We start from the raw sequence: 14,079 nt of genomic DNA, 5'->3' as shown, positions 1-14,079 counted from the left end.
TGAATTTAAAATATGACATAACCTAGTTATTTATATAACGCTGATATGCTAAGCAATTGAACAAGGATTTAAGTTACAGTATCATGAATGCAAAATAAGTTTAACCTGAGTTCTCTTTTGATAACTGTACAACAAAGTTAGTTAAGCAGGCTGCATGTGGAGCAGACAGCTGAAATTATAGATTGAAGTGTGAAAAAGATAACTACATATAAAAGTCTAACTATGAAAAACATCCTCCAGAAAAATCATGATGAAGAACAGTGGAAAGCTGAATTAATTTAATCTGATAAATAACATAGGAAAACATTTACAAAATATAAAATACCAAGTGTATGATATACTCCACCATTTATAGAAATACTTGAAGTTGTTAATTATTCAACTTAGTCTGTGTGTTTCTTAAGGTAAATGCTATTTGTTTGTTTGTATGCAAATGTGAATTTATGATTTTCTATATTGGACAAATCAATACGATTTACTAACTATGCAATAAAATTGTGAATATTTGGATTTCTCAGATTTTTTTTGTGTATGTAGAGGATACAGGCACATTAATGTGCCTGGACATGGTCCTGGGCAACTGGCTGTGCATGGCTCTGCCTGAGCAAGGTGGTTGGACCAGATGCCCTTGGAGGTCCCTTTCAGCCGCAATCATTCTGTGATTCTGTGATACTGTAGTATTGAGATGCATATTTAGCTTTTTCCCAATGTCTTTCTAGTACATTCATTAGGATTTTTCAGAATTCCTTCTCCCAAAATTTCACCATTCGAATTTTCTGGAAGAGAATGTCCGCTCAGTATAAAATTTAAGTATTTCAAAATTTGTTTTATTTTGTCTCAGGACAAATTTCAGAGTATTTCTTTCCAACAAGAAGAAATTTTCATTCAAAATGATATCTCTAATTAACCCTAAGTACCACTAGAATATAATGATTTTTTTAAAAACAACAGGAAAGCCTCAGGAAAGCTGTGTGTCCACAGATTGCTGGATGCAGAAGCAGGTGATGGGGCTGTATAGCGGGCAACTGCACTTACTACCCATTGCAGGTAGTCTGGTCTGAGACAGAGCGGAGGTATTGCATAGCCCGGCTGCAGTGCTGCTGTAAGCAGTAGGACTGGTGTGGCCCCTGCAGGGAGGGCTATTTTGTTTGCTATGGGCAGGGAAACAGCTCAAGTCATAAAGCAGATACAAGAGGGACTGATATCTCTATTGCATAATCTTTCCAGTCAAATATTCTGCTATAAGCCAACATGCACACGTATGCTGTCCTCATCTCCTGGACCTCTACACATACACACACCATGAAGAAACATACACAACACACATATGCCTCATTCAACCTCTGTAAGTAAACACAGTGTCAGTACAAACTTCTGCTCTTTGTCCCTCAGCCATATTTACCTGTACACCACCCAGATCTACTCCCAACCTCACATCCCACCCCACTATCTTTCTTCTGACTCTGCTTTCTCAGCCCTTATCATCTATATATTCACAGACACACAGAGAAGTATTTATGCATTAATTCCTCCCTATTTCTTGCATGCATGATTGAGAAGGCATCAAGATCCATGTCACATTATTTTGAAGAGTTCAGATCGCACAGGAAATGCTGTCTGCATGAAAGAGCACGAGGAACATCTGCTGAAAACGGATAGGACAAGCTGGTGATGGCAGTGAGGGAAGTAAGAATAGGTGGGGTATGCCCTCAAGAAACCAGGTAAGTTTAGGGGAAAACATCTGGTATCTCAGGTATACAAGAGAGGGGGGGGAAAGTTGAGTGCTGCTGGCGGTCCCCATGACCAGTTCAGACCATGGGGAGCCGCATATAACCAGCCCCGAGGGAGCGCCAGCCACCAGGAGCACTGCGACCAGGGTGCGCAAACAGGGAGCAGCGTCTGTTGGGAATGGTGTCAGCAGTTTGCGCGGTACTTCACACAGAAGAGCATGCAGGAGGGGCTGCACACTCCGCCGAAGATCGGGCTGCTGCCTGCTCTGTTCACCCACAGGCTGAGGCTGCAGCCCTGACAGTCACCTCAATTAACTGGTGGCTGTGCAAGTGTACTCAGAAACTTGAGGTCTCCGGGAAATTAGAATTAGAAGGATGACATCTTTCAAAATAATTACCATTTTATAAGTGGACTCTTTTTCTAAGAACTAGAAGGAGACTGTGACCTGCTGAAAGAAAATGTTGTCGACCTACTGCAACTGCAAGGTTGTGGCTGAAACCCGAAAGGAAGCGCTACAGCCTACCTGTGCTGAGCACTGCACCCAAACAGACCTCCCAAGGACTGAAATAGCTGTCCATACCTTAAGTTGCATGGAGCTTGTTGGGGAATTTTTATGGTACCCCTTGAGGCAAATTAAACACACATTTGTGCTTAAATATAAAATAAAAACTTAATGAACAATGCTTTGGGCAAAGTCCCACTGCAGTATACGGTTCTACATGGAGTCTACAAAGATGCATCACAAGCAGATTCCTCATACACACTTGCACCAGCATCAGTCCCTTGGGCAGTTGCATGGGGCATCTCAGCCTGGCCGTCCAGCTCAGCTCTGCTTCTCAAAGGTGGCCGCTGAGCTTGGACCCCGGAGTGCTTACATTCCAGGATGGTCTACAAGACAATGCTGAGGCTGTTTCTTATCTCATCACCAAGGGAAACTTCACTCCCTTGCAAGGAGTCGTTCTGTCTCTGGCATTCCTGCTTCCAGCCAGTTTAACTCCTTCTTGCAGTTGGGCCTTCTTGCCCTCTATGCCAGATCATTCCTCGGTCACAAATTACCACTGCTGAGCAGTTACAATTAGAATTTCCCCTTCAAGCTCCAGTATCTGGAAGTCCCTCTAGTACCTGAAGGCAGCAGTGGATGTCATAGCTGCAAGTGTACCCAGCTGGAAGAACTTGGACAAGTAACATGTTACAAGAGAGCTCAACAAGCCACGCAGTGTTCAGGAATGTGAGCAGGAGATTGATACATGGTATTGTGCACTGTCCGAGGTTAAGCAACAGCCCTACCTTAAGTCTGTGCAAGGGGAAGGTAAGCCTCAATTCAACCTTAAGCTGACTGACACAAGTGACTCATGAGATGAAGGATACTGAACCCTTTTGTTCAGGGCAGAAGAAAGAACCTTCCTCCATCCCCTGAAGTGCCCTTACATGACAGACCTAATGCTCTGGGGTTGGAGAATGAAAAGCATGTGAATAATGAACAGGATCTAGGAGAAGCCAACCATGCAGAGTTGATCCAACCACCTACCTGCATTAAAACCAGTGCCACCAGAAAAGCATGTTAGGCATTAATAACTGGAGATTCCTGACTGAGAGGCACCAAAACATCCATTTGCCATCCAGATAATTTCTTTAGAGAAGTTTGCTGACTACCAGGAACTCACGTTCGTGACATCATTGAGAGGCTACTGAGCCTGCTGAACCCTACAGACTGTCATCCGCTCCTACTATTCCATGTAGAGTCTAATGATACTGTGACGAGGCAACTTAGAACCATCAAAAGAGAGTATATGTCCCTCAAAGCAATGTTAAAAGGGTCAGGAGCACAGGTGGTGTTCTCCTCTATCTTCCCAGTCAGAGGAATGCATTCAGGAAAGAGGAGTCAAATTGAACATGTGAATGCCTGGCTGCATAGCTGTTGCCATACTCAAGGTTTTGGCTTCTGTGATCATGGATCTACCCTTGAGAAGCCAGGTCTGTTGGGAACTGATGGGAGTGACCTGACCAAGAGGGACATCTTCGCCAACAGGATGGCCAGACTAGACTTAGGGAAGGGGATGGAGAGTTTTGAGCAACAAAGAGCCAGGGGGGGCTGATATACTGGGAACCAACAGGGAAACACCTGTGAAATACCTCAAAGGAATTAGGGTTTGTTCCTCTAAAAAGGTGACATGGTAGATAGCCCAGCTGAAGTGCCTGTATACCAATGAATGTAGCATGGGTAACAAACAGGATGAGTTGGAAACTACTGTGCAGCTAGAAAGCTATGATCTAGCTGCTATGACTGAAACTTGGTGGGACAAAACACACAACTGGAGCGCTGCAATTGATGGCTATAGACAGGTCAGAAGGGAAAGGCAAAGAAGAAAGCGGGGGCAAGTATTGTCCTCTATGTAAAAAAATTGATTGATTGCACAGAGCTGTCTTTGAAAAACAGTGATGAACAGACTGGGAGCTTAAGGGTGAAAATTAGAGGCCAAGCCAAGAAAGGAAACCTCGTGGTTGGTGTTTACTACAGGCTGTTCAATCAAGGGGAGCCTATTGGTGAAGCTCAACTACAGGAAGCATTATGCTCACAGGCTCTAATCCTTCTGCGGGACTTCAATCCCCCTGACATCTGCTGGCAAAGTAGCACAGCAAGCTGCAAACAGTCCAGGAGACTCTTGGGAGTGCATTGAGGATAGGTTTATAATCCAGGTGATAGCCCAACCAGAGATGAACGGTTACTGGACCTGTTGCTTACCAACACAGATGAACTAATGAGAGAGGTCAAGATTGGTGGCAGCCTGGGCTACAGTGATCATGCCCTTTTTTGCCTCACTTTTCACTCTTCCCACATCTATAAAGTCCCTGAACCTCAAGTCCTTCCCACCATAAGAGAAGATCAGGTTCAAGACCACCTGAGGAACCTAAACATACGTAAGTCCATGGCACCCAAAGAGGTGCTTCCCAGGGTGCTGAGGAAATTGGCTGATGTAGTTGCTAAGCCACTCTCCATCGTATTTGAAAAGTCATGGCAGTCACGTGAAGTTCCCGGTGACTGGAAAAAGGGAAACATTGCACCAACGGAGGGTCCATTTCAGCTTTGTATTTCTTTAAAACAGGAACTTCAGTTTGATTGATACTATTTTTTTATTCATTCTCCTTCCCCAATCTGTGCCCCTTTCCTTTTCAGTTTAGCAACTGAGCACAAAATTCAGTTACTCACTGGGCTTTGTACTCTGGTCAGCTGGAAATGGAAGTCAATGTTGTGCCCTGTAATGAGCCCTGAGAGTCATTACAGTATTTTTCCGAAGTGGTAGCCATGCAAATGAGAGAAAAATCAGACGCAAAATTTATAACTCAGTGTTTTAAAATATGTTTGTGATTTTACAAAATAGTCAAAGCCCTGGAAAGGCCTAAACATATAGAATTTGTAGTTCTGACCTTCAAAAAATACTTTGCTTTTCTGCTAGCTTATTTGAGGTGCCATTTACAGACTGTGCAAAGGCCAAGTATGCAGGAACGTAAAAGCTTTCTTATGCTTTACAGAAGCAAAAGTTGTTTCTTCATTGTAGCAGTATTTCTGAATCAGAATGACTTCTACTTTTTGTTGGCCATCAGGCTAAATGGGTGACTGACAAAAGATATTGGCCATTCAAAGGACTTTAAATGAAAGCCCTAGCATATACTTGGACTAAAATTGTTCACTTCATGGTCAGTTTTACACAGGAAATAATTTTCACTGGTCTTCTCACTCCGTACTGTCTTTTCCCTTCTAGCAAGTTTTACATTGGTGTTTTCTGAAACAGAATTTTTCCTTATTTTTTACAGAAAGACCATCTCCCATTTAGTGAAGGCAAGCCATTACTTCTTTTCCTGTTACTGAGAATACTCATTTCTATCTTAAAAGAAAAGTGGTGAAAACTATGCAAATTCCTTCCTCAGTTCATTGCTGCCTAGGTTCAAGGGACATGTTCTGGGTGTTGAAAATGCACAATGAGGCATGGGAGAGCAAGGATATTACCATTTGTCTTCTTCACTGGAGTTTATTCTTAAAAATAATGTGCCTTGCTCATGTAGCATTTCAAAGTCCATTCTGGAAAGTACCATAATATTAGTTAAAGCTAAATGTATTTTTTTTTTTTTTGTAGGTAGCAAAGTACTGAAAGCTTGTGCAAAAGAACTGAAGTCATCATTATTGAGCTTCTATCCCATAAGACTTCACTGAATATTCTATTATATTATTCAATTTCCCATTGACCTGATTTTGTTCCCCTGATTATAACAGTTAGAGTATTTCTCAGAATGCTCAAGGTGGCTTCCGTAATAAAACCAGTTAAGCCTAAAACCTCCCCCAGTGCTCTTTAAAATATAAGCTAGTTTTAAATTGATTGACTAAAACAAAATGCCCTCCTCATTCCTCAAGGGATTTATCAAATGAACCTAGGTCACACTGTCGGCTCTTGCATGGGCTTCCAGGGATTCAGAATTGAAGATGATGAGAAGTGATGAATCTTGGTCATATGAAAGCCCTGAGGGATACAAAATTTTATTAGGTGGCAGATGCAAAACACAATTAGCCTTCAACCCAGCCATTTTATTCCTAGTAAAGGGTCTATCTGAGTCAAGCTAATTGTCCCCACTTGTCTAGAAATCTATGAAAAGACCTATTGCTCATAGAAATGCTGTTAATAACTTTTTTTTTCCCACTTGCACCTCTTGCTCCTGTTAAGGTCACAAGTTAAAACAACAAGGTCTGGATGAGATCAGTGATTTCTATACAGAGCCAGGACAGACCTATCTTTATTTAAGTGATATTTATTTTGAATTGTTCCAGTTACCTACCTTTGAGGAATAAGACATCTACAGTCACATTCGAGTAATCTGATTATCTGTTACTAAAAATCTTGTATCTATTGGTATTTGTACAGCTAGCACTGTATTTTCTTACTTCCTACTTCTTTGATTCATTTTGAATATTTATAGTAATTTAAATTTACTGAATATTTCGTAGCTGAAACAGTGGGTCTTTCAAATTTTTACTTCTGCTAAAGGATGTATTAATTAATTAAATTCCTACTGTATCAGGTATGTGCTTTATTTTTCAGGTATAGAAAGATTTTTACATGCATGAAGCCATTTTCAAAAAATTATTACTGTGCTAATATTCATAGCTTTATAAGAACAAGTACATATTATAACTACCAGTGTAGCAAACTTATCTTTGGACTCTTCTTCTGTTGTTGATTAATCCATCAACAGAGCAGAAAAAATCACACTGAATAATACACTTTTATTCTGAGACAAAATTATATTTGTGGAACCACCATTTTAATTTCATTTTCTTCCCTACCACACACAGTATTAACTTCTAAACTTTACTCTTCCAAAAAGTGAAAAGTAAGAATTCACATTCATGGAACAATTGCTAAATGAAAAATAAAACAGCAGCACTTTCTGAGACTTCAGTTAAGAACATGTGACTAACATGAACCTGACTGCTTAGTATATTAGGGCGTTCCCACCAGAAACAATCAAACATTCCTTAGGTAAATCATCACACAACCTTGTACCTTGTGAAGTCATTTACACTCTTAAAAATTTCTATGAGACGCTACCAAACCAAGAGCCATTTACACATGCTTTGAACACAAATTCAATGACTGCAAAAGCCAAGACTGCTATTCATTTAAATGATAAGCTTCATACCTGATAGACCATTTCACACTACCACTTACACAATTCGCAGCAGCTACAGCTTTCTGGGTCTCTTAACCAAAGTATGACTAATCAAAAATCAAGAAACAAGTGTCACGGATTACCTTTCTTATAACTTTATGTACATTTTGTATTTTTTGTACCTACAACATTCATACATGTCTTGATTTTGAAACTTTTGTCATCTTGTATTAATATGAAAAGGATGATAATGAAGGTTTATTGTTTTGACTCATTTTTTTATATTTCAAGAAATATAAAAAACATCTTCTGTCTTGAAAAAGAACAAGTTCAGTCACACAGCTGGGACATCGCTGGGATTGCTCAGAGCAGGCGGGACAGCTTACATGACTGGAGTGCTGTGGTGGACAGGCACAAGCCCTTCAGGAGGCACACACAGGGAAGAGAGGAAGGGGATGCTCTCTGTGTGAAGGAGCAGTCAGATGTGTGGGACAGACGGCAGGTGGGGGAGAGCTTGTGGGCCAGGGTCGGAGGAAAGACTGGTAAAGCTGACAACATAGTGGGAATGAGTTACAGACCAGCCAGTCTGGGTGAGGAAGTGCACGAAGCCTTCTTTAAACTATATGAGGAAATCTCTGTGTCACGGACACATGACACGTCCTGGAAGGACAGTTTGGTGGGACACAAGCAATCAAGATTTCTGGAGAGTATCAGGGGTAACTTCCCGATACAGGTACTGGATGGGCCTTAAGCAGAGGTGACGCACGGCTGGATCTGCTGTTCATTAACAAGGAGGCACTGGTTGGGCATGTGGTAATCAATGGCAGCCCCGGCTACAGTGACCATGAAATAATGATCTTCAAGATCCTGAGAGGAGTAAGGAAGGAGAGCAGCAGAGCACAGATCCTGGACTTCAGGAGAACAGATTTTGGCTTATTCAGAAACTAGTAGATGGTATTCCATGGAAGGCAGCTCTGAATGGCAAAGGAACTCAGGAAAACTAAGAAGTCTTTAAGGACAAACTACCAGAACTGTTCATCCCAATATTCAGAAAATCAAAGTTGTCTTGGCTAAGTGGAAAACTCACAGCATAGCTCCAATGCAAAAAGGCAGCATAAAGGGGTGGAACAGGGACAGGCTAAAAAGGAGGAATTTTAAAACATTGCCCTTGTATGCACAGATGGTTTCAGGAAAGTCAAACTCAGCTGAAGTTGGAGGGACATCAAGGGCAACAAGTGCTTCTACTTCTATGTTAGTAGTAAAAGGCTAAACAAGGAAAAAGTGTGAACGCTGACGAATGAGGCAGGTGATTTAGTGACAGTAGACAGACAACACTGAGGTGTTCACTGCCTTCTTTGCCTCAGTCCTCACTGTCAAGGTGTGCAGGCCTTGCGGGTTAGTGACAGGGCTCAAGGAGGAGAGGAGCTACCTGACAGGCATGAGGGTTGAATCAAGGATTGCTTGCAAGACTTCAACCCACACAAGTCTCGGGGACCTGATGGGCAGCTCCTAAAAGTGCTGAGAGATCCGGCCGATGTCCCTTCAAGGTCATTCTCTATCAGCTTTGAAATGTCATGGAAACTGAAGAAGGTCTCTGACAACTGGAGAAAGGCAAATTTTGCACCCATCTTCAAAACATGGCAAAACGAAAACCTGGAGAACTATGGGCCAGTTGGCCTCACTTCCATCTCTGGGAAAGTCAGGAAGGGAGTTCTCTTTGAGCACATTTTGGGTCAGGTGAGGGAGAAGAAGGAGATTGGGGGTAGCCAGCACAGATTTACTAAGGGTAAAATAGACCTGACCAACCTGAGTGCCTTCTGTGATAAAATGACCAGATTTGTGGATGAGGGGAGAGTAGTGGATGTGATTTACCTACCATTATTTCCTCACTCATTCTTTTTCTCTGCAATCCATTACCCATCTAGACTATAAATGCCCAGTGGCAAAGCCTTTCTAGAGCTCTGCATTTGTACCTTGCTGAGTATAAAAGGGCCTCAGTACATTTGAGATATATCTTGTTTTCAAGAGTAAAGGTGATCTACAGATCTACAGTGGACAGACCCCCAGAGGCTTATGTCACCTTGAGGCTCAGAGGTCTCTTTTTGCCGGTTTGTACACAGCCTGAGCACACACGACCCTCCTTGACAGCATTTCAACTAGAAAGAAATTCGGCCATAACAGGCATGGATGGAGCTGCAATGCACTCAGCAAAGATCTCCTCCATCTTCAGGTCAGAGCTGACAGTCTAACGTCTGGGCATTCCTGACTCATGATCAACAGCCTCACTGGTCTGCTCACCAGTACAGTCATGGTCTTTTGGATGTCACTGAAATAAAACAACAAATCAATCCCTGATGAAGGACTTTTAAAGAAAGAGACAAAAATATCACTGTACATAGATTTTTTACTTTTTTCTTCTCAAAAAGGTACAAAATTATTCACATCAATTCTAACACTGTTTTCTGTGGGATATTCTGGCAAAATGATCAGGGCGTGTGAAGCCCAATGAAGCAGAACCCCAAGCAGGTTTCCCTTAAGCCACCATGTCAAATTTGGTTCTGCAAATGAGTAGTTTCATAGTCAGAAAAGAAGTCTGTCTGACTGCACATCAGATACAGTGAACAATTGTACTATGTGATTTTTTTTTACATTGTAAATTTCCCCCTAGTTATCAAAATTATAAAAACCATTCATCTACCTGAATTTCACTTGAATGTTCAAGAAGGCATTCAACTCTAGCTTCAGTGACTTAAATAAACTATACTATTTATTCCCATTTCATGCTTAACTTAAATCACAAATGACTTGATGTCTTTGTTCAAAGTTTATCTAAACTCCCTTCCGTTCATTAGCTTTGTCATTATGTATTTAAGACCCTAAAGAAAGAGCATGAAGAATAAAGTCTTATTCATGTACTAGCAAAAGGCCAAATTCTGTCACTTGATAACAGTGTGCTATCCCAATGACAAATAGCGAAGACATTGTATTATTACTTTACAGTGCTAGGGCTTGCAGCTTGGGATTTATTTTGTATTCAATGAGAGGAAAAGATTACAAAATATTCCTGTCCAGCCAACCAAGCGGTGACTAAATTAGGGAAAAACTTTAATGCCCATTTCATTTTTCAGATGTTTGCTTTTGCTGTTATTCACATTTTTTACACAAAAGCTAGGCTTATATCACAAAAGCAGACTTAAAAGTTCTAAGTTCCTGAAAACTTTAGCTAAGGCTCTGCAAGTCTTTGTTTTCAGGGTTCAGACAAGGTATGAAGTTACATAGTTGACTGTGATATTGGAATTTTTTTTTTTCATATAGGAATAAACTTCACTAAAGTACTTTATTTTTAGTTTTATTTTCCACTTCTAAAATTGAAGAAGGGCAAGAGAAAAAAATTGAGTATACTGCATGCTTATTTACAGTGTCATATAAATATAATAATGATGGTTAGTTCATAAAAACACAGTTCTGAAAATAATTAGCCTAATGTTCTCATAGCAGAAAATGTGGTAAAATTTTTGAGGTTGGAAAAACTGGTTTATAGCTTCAGTAACAATGTTTGTGAAGTTATTTGTGTTTGATTTTGTTGCTAAATATGACTGCTATATTGACATACTCTACAGTGCACTGCAACTCTGTAATATAACCAATGCACGTTAAGGTAAACAAAGTCACTGTTGTGTGTATTTAAAATACTCATTATTAGGATTTCCAGAGCAGTTACTGTGCAATACACTGCTCAGGTAAATAAAACATATGTGAGAAAGTCAAACAAAACCTAAAATGTTAATTGAGCTACAGTAGGCGCTGTTTAAGAAGCCACAGAGACTCAAACAGTTGTATACATTGGATCAAGACATGGGAGCATCATGGACTGGAGTGTCAGTGATCCGTGTAACTATATAGAGAAGAAACTTGCCAGGTTTTAGTGTAAGGTAATTAGAGGAATGGTTTGTTGGAGGCATAAAGAGATTGCATTAGATAAACTCTATTAGATGTCATACTTTTAGCTGAGTCAAACCCCATATATGCACTAGGTTCAGTAGGTGTTTGATTGTATACAGTAGAGTGACATTTGTATCCCTGAATTACACTTAGTACAATTTTAGAAAGCTTTGTTTAAAGAAAAAAATAAAAGGAGGGAAAATGGCAACAATTTAGTCCTTTAGGAGATTTGGATTTTGTAGTCCAAATTATAAGCTGGCAACACTAATCAGGTTTCAGCTCTATTGGGCAGGAAATTAAAAACAGAAAGCGAGATGCAGAGCCCACTGAAAGCGTGGGAGGATAGCCAGACCTTTCAGCATGGGGATATTCTTTTATAAAATGAAGAAGCAGACTAAGAAGCCAAACCTCGCAGTACTTAGGGAAAGTTAAGGGCCAAAAGTTTTCTTTGCAGTCAAAATAAAATAACCCAGATCAGTTAAGGAAGTTAAAGAAGCAGCAGTAAATTATTTCAGTTCTGTACACTTCAGTGCCTCAATAAATGCTTCAAAGACAAGATACTTTCCTCAGCTGTTCCTTCAATTTTGACCATGTACAAAAGACACATTATTAGCACTTGCAGGCAAAGTTTGACCCTGAGTGAAATCTAGTGTAATTTCTAAAGGCATTTTGCCCAGGTGAATCCCCTCACTTCAGCAGAATTTGGAAATGTTAGTCATTCCCAGTGTTACTATAGCTGAAGGGTCTGGCTCTGAAGCTCTCCTGTGTCACTTGGCCTGTGCATGGCCAGTGGACTTTCCCTGACAACTTATAAACAAGGATATCCTTTCTCTCACTGGACTCCTACTCTTTTGCTATCAGTTATGGTCCTCTAATCACACAGCTTATTTTATTTTTAGCTTTTAAATAATGATTTAAAACTCTAATCAGATTTCCCTTCCCTTTTGCTTGCATCTCTTTATTAGGAGTCTGCTAGACTGGATGCTGTCTTTATATTTGCCAATTATATTGTTAAAAAGGAACAGTGGAACCCTCCGGTATTTCACCATAAAATATCAGAGGAGGTCTTAATTCATGCTTCCTCTCTTATTTTTGTTCTTGACATCAGAGCTCACATGACATACATTCTTATCTCTATGTAGAACTATGTATATAAGATCATAAACACATCAGGTAAAAAGATGAGATCTCTCCTAAGTGTTTAGAAAAGAACTCACTTCTACCTTTTGCAGTGCTTGCTAATACTATCTTCTGACTGTAAATATCTTAAGAATAAATCCTGCTTTCCAACTGTGTACCTTTGCAGGAAGATATGCTTGACATTGCTGAAAAGGTCCTCAACTTGTAACTTGAAATGTATTTCCAGCTAACACTTTTAAGCCAGTCTTGTAACTTACTTGTGCTGGTCCTAAAATAATTTCTCAGAAATCCCATTCCTCCTACCAAATAGCATACTAATACTAGAAGAGCCTCCATTTTTCTTTTTGCCAGTTTTTTAGTTTGTTTTCCTGAAACAATCCAAATCATGGATTCTTTAGCTTCTTGTTACGAGTGTGTCTGAAGCACATGCTTAGCTCCAAGGATCTTATTTTACTTTCAAGATGATAGTATATGTAACAAAACTTGAAGACATATTTCTTCCCTTTCTTTGCACGAAGTCAAGGCCTGGCAATTTCATCAAAAAGGTAAGAAATGAGAAAGCCCTTCTTGAATCAACCCTTCTACACTCTCAAGTCTGTCAAGAACAAAAGGCTATGAGTACATGCATTATAATAACATTATAATAACATATCCAAATAATAAATATATTATTTGGATCCCCTCTATCATAAATTTGATGCTGATTAGTTACCTCCTGAAAAAACTTGAAAAAAACTAAGGGAACAAACACAAATCAACAAGGAACACTGCCTGAATCTTGGCTTATGCTCAAATGCATCACTTTTCCTGGCTTCCTTCTCTTTCTACTGGCCAATTTTATATTTCTTTCAGGCAAAATTTTGAATAATACAGTAGACACCATGCACATATACTATGATCCATATTGTCCTGGTTTCGGCTGGGACAGAGTTAACTTTCTTTTTAGTAGCTGGTACAGTGCTGTGTTTTGGATTTAGTGTGAGAATGATGTTGATAACACTCTGATGTTTTAGTTGTTGCTAAGTAGCGCTTATCTTAAGCCAAGGACTTTTCAGTTTCCCATGCTCTGCCAGCAAGCAGGTGTGCAAGAAGCTGGGAGGGAGCATAGCCGGGGCAGCTGACCTGAACTAGCCAAAGGGGTATTCCATACCATGGAACATCATGCCCAGTATATAAACAGGGGGGAGTTGGCCGGGCGGCGCGGATCGTGGCTCAGGAACTAACATGTACATTGAGTTAGAAAAAGACAGATAAACTCAGTGAATTACTCTGCAGAGAAAATGAGTTTCTTAGTAGTTGAATCCAAACACAGTGAAAGTTATTATCAAACCAGCAGTCTTTTATGGACTGTCTTTTAATGGAAAATAGTCAATGAATTTCTTCCATCATGAGTCACTATTAAATGCTTCTCACATATTCATCAAAAACTGCATGAATATATAAGCAGAACTTAATTATTGTACCTTCCAATAAATAGGGACTAGACATTTTGCCAAGGAACCACAAAGGGTGTTTCATCTCCCATGTTAAAGCTAGCTATGGTTTTTCATTAAAGAGAGGGCTCTTTCAATAAGAACAAAACTTTTCCTACAAAAAGCTGATTGG

The sequence above is a fragment of the Gymnogyps californianus genome, chromosome Z (genome assembly GCF_018139145.2).
Source record: "Gymnogyps californianus isolate 813 chromosome Z, ASM1813914v2, whole genome shotgun sequence".
Classification (NCBI taxonomy): domain Eukaryota; kingdom Metazoa; phylum Chordata; class Aves; order Accipitriformes; family Cathartidae; genus Gymnogyps; species Gymnogyps californianus.
This window is presented reverse-complemented; position numbering follows the sequence as displayed.